Source organism: Triticum dicoccoides, chromosome 4B (assembly GCF_002162155.2).
Source record: "Triticum dicoccoides isolate Atlit2015 ecotype Zavitan chromosome 4B, WEW_v2.0, whole genome shotgun sequence".
NCBI classification, from domain to species: Eukaryota; Viridiplantae; Streptophyta; class Magnoliopsida; order Poales; family Poaceae; genus Triticum; species Triticum dicoccoides.
In genome coordinates, this window is record NC_041387.1 from 398,751,549 (window position 1) to 398,760,483 (window position 8,935).

An 8,935-nucleotide genomic window follows, 5' to 3' on the forward strand; every position below is an offset into this window, starting at 1 on the left:
AAGAGCTTGAGATAGCTCCGCGATCTCATTTGCGTAATCACGCTCATGAGCTTCCATTTTCTCAATGGTGACCTCATGCTCCTCTAGATGAGATTCCAACTCTTCAATGTATTTCTTGCCATCAATGGCAATGGACATTATTTCCATGAAGTTGGAATGAGCAATTTTATTTTTATGAAGAGCTTTAAAAATCATTTCCCCCTTTATTTTTAAGGGGCAACATTTTCATTCTCTTCATCATTATCCTCATCATCATTAGCATCAACATCATCATCAAGAGACATATTGGGGTACAAAGTAGGAGATACCTTTGACACCTTAGCCATAAGGCAAAAAGCAATAGATGATGATGTAGGATCCCTTGAGGCACCATTAAACACCACATCTTGTTCCATGGAGTGTTCGGTTTCCTCTACATTGTTAGCACAACAATTCAAGGAAATAGATGCATTTTTATCAGGGCAACAAGACATAGCAAGCATATCATCACGAGATTTAGTCAAGCAATTTCTACATGATATGCAAGGACTATCAACACAAGCATGTGAAACATTTGGAGTGCTCGAAGTGTTAAATCCGAAAGAAGGAGCATTGCAATAATTTAGTGATGAAGGATCATCCACAATAAGCATACTATCATCATTGCAATGACCAACACTACTCACCATATCATTACCTTGTGGCAAACCACATGTAGGTGAAGTAGAAGAAGTTGAGAAGACTATACGACTGGAGGTGGAGGGAGAACAATCATCCCCACAAATCTTGGACACACCATATTTATCTTGAAGCTTCGTCCACAACTCATGAACATCCCGGAACGACATGAGTTGAAATATAACTACATTGCTCAAAGTATCGAAAAGCACATTAGAAGCTTGAGCATTGAGATAAGAGTTTTTCTCATCCTCTAAAGATAATCTTTGGGTGTCCTTTGGAGGAGAAAAGCCCATATCTACAATTTGCTCTAAATTTGGGTCCATGACCTAAAAAGATTAAGCATGCGAATTACCCAAACATCAAAATTTGTGCCATCAAAACTAAGAGTGTCAGAGAATCCTAATCCCCTAGTCAACATCTTTACTCTCTAGGCGGTAAAGCCTAATAAAGAGAGATGAGGCTCTGATACCAATTGAAGATCGTGGATGTCACCTAGAGGAGGGGGGGGTGAATAGGCATTTTAAAATAATTACGGTAAAGGCTTGAACAAATGCGGAATAAACCTAATGGTTAATTTGTCAAGCACCAAACCTACAACAACTAGGCTCACCTATGTGCACCAACAACTTATGCTAAGCAAGATAAGCAAGTATGTGATAGCAAGATATATGACAAAGAACAATATGGCTATCACAAAGTAAAGTGCATAAGTAAAGGAATTGGGTAAGAGATAACCGAGGCACTCGGAGACGACTATGTATCCCAAAGCTCACACCCTTGCGGATGCTAATCTGCCTTTGGAGCGGTGTGGAGGCACAATGCTCCCCAAGAAGCCACTAGGGCCACCGTAATCTCCTCACGCCCTTGCACAATGCAAGATGCTGTGATTACACTAAGGGACCCTTGAGGGCGGTCACCGAACCCGTACAAATGGCATCCCTTGGGGGCGGTCACCTAACCCGTACACTTTGGCAACCCTTGGGGCGGTCACCGGTACCCGTCAAATTGCTCGGGGCGATCTCCACAACCTAATTGGAGACCCCGACGCTTGCCCGGAGCTTTACACCACAATGATTGAGCTCTGAACAACACCAACTGTCTAGGGAGCCAAGGCACCCAAGAGGAACAAGCTCTAGGGTGTCCAAACACCCAAGAGTAACAAGCTCAAGGGAACCAAGCACCCAAGAGTAATAAGCTTCTCAACTTGTAACTTCCACGTATCACGTGGAGAACTCAAACCGATGCACCAAATGCAATGGCAAGGGCACACGGAGTGCCCAAGTGTCGGTGTACTAGAGTAGAGGTACCCTAGTATCCCGAACTTGTGCACGGGCAGTTGCAGCACCCCGCGGCAAGGCTTGCCGGGTGACCGCCAAGTATTCAAGCAAAGGAGACAGACCCCCGGCAAGAGGAGCTTGCCGGGAAGGCCAACCAAGGCATCTCAAGGAACTTACCGCAACGCGCCACGCGTCCCGGCGAGGCCCGGTGAGCGACAAGCTTCCAGACGCGGCAAGACAATAACTGCGGCAAGGCGCTTGCCGCGGCAGGCTACCACTCTGTACCCGCGCTCCAGCACATCCACCAATGTGTCACCCTGGGGTCTTTCCAAGCGCGCGTGGCAAGAGTCTGTGCAGCCAGCGGTGCGAGGTGGCAAGCGACGCTGACGAGATTGCCATCGTGGCGAACGGTGGCGTCCCTGACGGTCCTTTTCTGCACTATTTAGGCGACACAGACGGGCATTTAATGCCTTTGTCCCCTGCCGTCAGGGTTAGGTATGATACACTGTACAGGTAGTTGTACCAACCGCATCACTTTTCCATTTTTACCCTTGTCTGCGTTGCCACCTGTCGGTGACCCCTTTAGCATATAAAAGGAGGCCCATGCGCAACGTAGAGGGGGGAGGTTGGAGGCCAGAAAACACTCTCGCTCAGTCTCGTTAGCAGCTCGTGTGTACTGTAGCATTCAGCGCTCCCGAGCAAGAACACAATACAATCAGACAAGCAGTAGTAGGAGTATTATCTCTCCGGAGAGCTCCGAAGCTGGGTAAACTGCTCGTGTGCTTCGCCTTGATCCGCTCTTCGTGCGATCTCCACCCCTCGCTGAACCGAAAGGGGCTCGGTCCGCCGGTCCCCATAGGTGTTCATGGATCAGCTTCCCCGACATCTTTGGCACGCCAGGTAGGGGGCGTCGGGTTTGTGTGAACCTGATCCGGCATTCACACGAGCTAGATCTTCATCTTATTCATCCACATGCCACCGAAGAAGAAGACTTCGGCGGAAAATGTTCCGTCCACGTCGATCCCACCATCACCGGAGCAATCGGGCGGTGGGGTAGACGCCGGCGGGAGAACGGACATCGACGAGGGAGCTCACGGTGCTGGCAGGTCCAAGGACAAGGCCGCGCAGACCTCGGCGTCCGTACATGTACCGCGCCCATCTCAGGAGGCGCAGGACCGACAGCGTCATGGTATTCGCATTGCCATGCGTTCGTTGGACCAAGATCGAGCTGGTGGATCTCGGGGTGCTCAGGACCAGCATGCGTGCCTGCGTGCTGGCACGAGCGAGACACGGTCGCCTGGACGGGATACTGCTCCTTCTAACATAGTTAGAAGTCCGAGCATATCCCGCTCCTCGCACCGTTCGCCACTGCCTCCCACCACTCCAGCAGAAGCTTTGGCGCGAGCTCAACTGCTCCTAGATTACCCTCCAACAGAAGACAAGATCGACGGATGGAGGGCCACCACTCAGAGTCTCATCGGCTTCGCCAACGGCGACACTCCGCGGCAGCCGAGTGCGTCGCTGCCGCGGCAGGACCGCCAGGCACGAGCTGATGGCGACGAAACCGGTGGGGGTGCAACCACCATGCACTCTCCACCCCGAAGGCCAAGATCGCCGACTCGCCGGATCCACCTCGACAGCGACTCCACCGCATCATCGGATCCACGAGCTCGTCGCGATCAGCGCCAAGTTCTTCACGAACGACAACAAGAAGACGCTCGTACTCGCCTCGAGCGCCGAAGAGAAGCGCGGCGTCAATCAAACTAGTGCGCTGGGCCCTCTGTCGACATGCATGCGCTAGGGGAACCAGGCGACTTGCCGTACACAGTAGGTTGCCCTGCGTTCACTCGTGAGCTGCGGCAAGTCCAGTGGCCCAGCACGAAGAATTTCAAGCCAGACGTACCAGAGAAGTACGACGGCAAGTCGCATCCGTCGGAATTCCTCAGCATCTACACCATCGCGGTGCAAGCTGCCGGGGGACGGGACGACAAGATCCTGGCCAACTACTTCCCGCTGGTGCTCAAGCCCAATGTCAGATCCTGGCTCATGCACTTGCCGGACAACTCCATATCCTCCTGGGCAGACCTATGCCATCAGTTTGTTGGCGCCTTTACAAGCGGCCACAAGCCTCATGGCCAAGAGAGCAATCTTCATCTGCTTGCCCAGAAGGAAGGAGAGCCCCTGCGCAAGTACATTCAGAGATTCAGCCGCGTACAGCACAACATCCCAGATGTCCACCCTGCCGCGATAATCAGCGCGTTCCATCAAAACGTGCGAAACCGCAGGATGCGGGAGGAGATGGCGATGTGCAAGATCAGAGACGTCAGTGAGCTATATGCCCTGGCCGACAAGTGTGCACGTGCTGAGGAAGGGAGGAAACTCCCCGGAGAGAATACAGAAGCAGGAGGATCTGATAGTGAGGAGGCTGCCCCGGCAAGGAAAAACCGGCGTCGGAACAACAGGAAAAAGAAAGGCAAAGAGGTGCTGGTTGTTGAGCAGTCCGGCAACGAAGGTGGCGCCAAGAAAATCAAGGCTGGTAGCTCCGGCAAGGAGATTGCCGCGGGCACCAACTACCAGCCTGTGGCGGTCGCCGACAAGCAGGACGGCACCAACAAGCAGTACTGCAAGATCCACCGCACCAAGGGCCATGACCTCCAGAGCTGCAAGAAAGTCGAGCAGCTTGTCGAGCAGCAAAAGGCGAAATACAAGCGACATGACAAGGAGAAGGCCCGGGAAGGTGCTGGAGGAGCCGGCAAGAAACGCCCCGGTCGAGGGGGATGCCGCGGCAAGGCCAAGCAGCGGCAAGGAGACAGACCTCCCCGCGGCCGCGACAAGGATGAAGATGACGACGACGATGAAGAGATGGATGATGACGAGACCGATGAGCAGGAGTTCCAGAAAGCCACAGAGGTTCTGTGCGTTGACGGCGGTGCTTCTCTGCATACTTCACACCGCCAGCTCAAGCAGTGGGTGCGGGAAGTCAATGCAGCAGAACCACCCATCGAGTCACGCAAGCCTCTGAAATGGTCCAGCACGCCTATCATCTTTGATATTGAGGACCACCCTGATCGCATAACTGCGGTCGGGTGCTTGCCGATGTTGGTTTCACCAACTATCCGCAACCTCAAGGTCACTAAGATGCTAGTTGACGGCGGGGCCAGCTTGAACCTGATCTCCTCCGTGGTACTCCAGAAACTCCAGATCCCTGATGGCGAGCTCGAGGAGACCGGCACATTCCAAGGAATCAATCCGGGAAGGAGCAAGCCGAAGGGAAAGATCACGTTGCCGGTGACATTTGGCAGCGAGTTGAACTTCAGGACTGAGAGGGTCACTTTTGACGTTGCTGACTTTCCGTTGCCTTACAATGGGATACTCGGCCATCCCGCACTCGCCAAGTTCATGGCAGCCTCTCACTATGCATACAACATGCTGAAGATGCCAAGCCCGATAAGTGTCATCTCTGTCCCTGGCGACAAGAAGGACGCTCTTATCTGCGCCGACAAGATCTACCGGGAAGCAGCAGCCGCAACAGATCGCAGGTCACTTGCCGTTCAAGCTCCCGGGGGGAAGAAGAAGACCAAGTCCGGCAAGAGTTCTGATGCCCACTCCGGCAAGCGCACCTCTTCGGAGTGCTGCGCTACCGTTGAGGACGCACCATCGAGCTCCACCGGCAAGTGTAAGAAGACAATGGCAGCTCCACCAGAGACCAAGAAGGTGTCCGCCAAGGAGGATGGCACTGGTGGTACCTTCACCATCAGTGCCACTCTCGACCCTAAATAGGAAAGCGCGCTTGTTGCTTTCCTGCGGGCGAACGTCGACGTGTTTGCGTGGCAACCATCTGACATCCCTGGTGTTCCCAGGAAAGTAATCGAGCACCATCTTGTTGTCTGCCCTCATGCGCGGCCCGTCAAGCAGAAAGTCAGGAAACAGGCAGTGGAGCGCCAAGAATTCATTGCAGAAGAAATCAAGAAATTGGAAGCAGCAGGCCTTGTCAGAGGGGTGCTCCATCCTACGTGGTTGGCCAATCCTGTAGTCGTGCGCAAGGCGAACGGGAAATGGAGGCTTTGTATCGACTTTACCGATGTCAATAAAGCTATCCCAAAGACCCATTTCCCTTGCCGCGCATCGACCAGATTGTTGACTCCACGGCCGGATGTGACTTGCTTTCATTTCTTGATGCATACTCAGGATACCATCAGATCTTCATGGCAGAAGAGGATGAGGAGAAGACCGCATTCATCACCCCATGTGGCACATACTGTTTCGTACGGATGCCTTTCGGTTTAAAGAATGCTGGTTCAACATTTGCAAGGGTAGTCCATGACGCTTTTGAGCCACAAATACACAGAAATGTGGAAGCATACATGGATGACATAGTGGTCAAGAGCAAGGACAAAGCAACTCTGATTCAAGATTTAGACGAAACCTTTGCAAATCTGCGCAAGATCAACCTCAAGCATAACCCCGAGAAGTGTGTGTTTGGAGTCCCCTCCGGCAAGCTTCTCGGGTTCTTCGTGTCTCAGCGGGGAATTGAAGCCAATCCCGACAAGATCAAGGCAATTGAGCAGATTGAAGCACCAAAGCGCGTCAAGGATGTACGAAGACTTGCCTGTTGCGTAGCTGCTCTCAGCAGGTTTATCTCTAGGTCTGTTGAGCGCGCCCTGCCATTTTTCAAAATACTGAAAAAGGCAGGTCCAATGAAATGGACTCCGGAAGCGGAGGCTGCACTGCAGGACTTAAAGAGAAACCCGTCCTCCACTCCAACACTTGTCGCACCTAAGCCACAAGAGAAGTTGCTGCTATATATAGCGGCAACCAATCAAGTGGTTAGTGTTGCGTTAGTAGCGGAGAGGGAGGCGGATGATGAGCCAGCAACCATGGCAGATGCATCCAGCGACAAGCAGGGGACTTCACCGGCAAGCTCTGGTCCCGACAAAGATGGATCTGCGCAGGAGCATGAGAAGATGCATAAAAGAATGATGCAGTGCCCAGTTTACTTTGTCAGTTCCCTTCTGCAGGGGGCTAGATCAAGGTACTCTGGTGTGCAGAAATTGCTTTTCGGCCTTCTCATGGCCTCGAGAAAGCTGCGCCATTACTTCCAAGCACATGAGATCACAGTCGTCACTCGTTTTCCGCTGAAGAGGATACTGCAAAATCCAGAAGCGACATGCAGGATTGTCGAGCGGGCACTGGAACTGTCAAGCTTTGGCCTCAAGTTTGAGAGCACTGGCAGAATTCATAGCAGAATGGACGCCAACACAAGATGAAGAAATTCCAGAAACGAGCATCCCCGTCAAGGAAGCAAGCAAAGAGTGGCTGATGTACTTTGATGGTGCCTTCTCGCTGCAAGGCGCCGGTGCGGGCGTGCTACTTGTTGCACCCACCGGAGAGCACCTCAAGTACGTAGTCCAGATGCACTTTCCCAAGGAGCAAGCGACAAACAATACCACAGAGTATGAAGGATTGCTTGCCGGTCTCAGGATCGCAGCAGACCTTGGGATCAAGAAGCTCATTGTCAGGGGTGACTCACAGCTTGTCGTCCGCCAAGTGAACAAGAATTATCAGAGTCCATTGATGGAAGCTTACGTTGATGAAGTGAGAAAGCTAGAAGAGCACTTTGATGGCCTACAGATGGAACATGTTCCAAGAGCTCAGAATGACATTGCTGACGGCCTGTCGAACTGCGCCGCACTTAAGTTACCTGTGGAACCAGGAATCTTTGTGCTCAAACTGACTCAACCGTCAGTAATGCCATCAACTGGACAGAGCAAGAAGAAGAAGTTGATTTCTGGTGACTATTTTCCGGCAGAGCTCCCCGAAGCCGCCGCCAAGAAGGTCATCAAAATCAACACCAAGGGTGCTGAGGAGCAGTCTGCTCCGGCAAGCCCTAGGGTTTGTTCCGTTGAAGCAGACGCTCCCGACAAGTTTTGCTCCGGCAAACTTGCCGGGGAACATCAAGCTCCGGCTGAGCCACAGGTTCTCGCCGTAGAAGCGGATGTTCCCGTAGCAGCAGATGTGCCTTTAGTCCTTGTTGTCGAGCCGCAAGCTCCAGCATGGGCACAGTAGATTGTTTGTTTCCTTCAGACAGGAGAACTTCCCGAAGAGCAAGAAGAAGCGGAAAGAGTAGCCCGGCAGTCAAGTATGTACCAGTTTGTCGACAACACACTGTACAGAAGAAGACTCAACGGCGTGAAATTGAAGTGTATTCACCGGGAAGACGGACAAAAGCTGTTGGCAGAGATACATGGAGGCATATGTGGTCACCACATTGGTGCAAGAGCACTTGCCAGCAAAGCGTTCCAGCAAGGTTTCTTTTGGCCGACAGCCCTCCAGGATGCAACTGCACAAGTAACCAAGTGTGAAGCATGCCAGTTCCATTCCAAACAGATATATCGGCCAGCTCAAGCTCTCCAGACAATCCCTTTATCCTGGCCATTTTCGGTCTGAGGGCTCGACATCCTCGACCCCTTCCCCCGAGCTGTCGGGGGCTTTGAGTACTTGTACGTTGCAATCGACAAGTTCACAAAGTGGCCGGAAGTGGAAGAAGTGAGGAAGGTGACAGAACAGTCAGCAGTCAAGTTCTTCAGGTCGATTGTTTGCCGCTTCGGGATCCCTAACAGGATCATCACCGACAATGGCACGCAATTCACGAGCCGCACCTTCATGCAGTACGTCCAAGATCTTGGTGCCAAGGTCTGCTTCGCTTCTGTTGCACATCCGAGAAGTAACGGTCAAGCGGAGAGGGAAAATGCTGAAGTGCTGCGCGGGCTCAAGACCAGAACTTTCGACAGGCTGCGCAAGTGCGGAAAGAACTGGATTGAGGAGCTGCCGGTGGTTCTTTGGTCGATCAGGACGACGCCAAATCGAGCCACTGGCCAGACACCTTTCGCTCTAGTCTATGGAGCAGAGGCAGTTCTCCCCACGGAACTCGTATATGGGTCACCTCGAGTGCTCGCTTATGATGAGCTTGAGCAAGAGCAGCTGCGACAAGATGATGC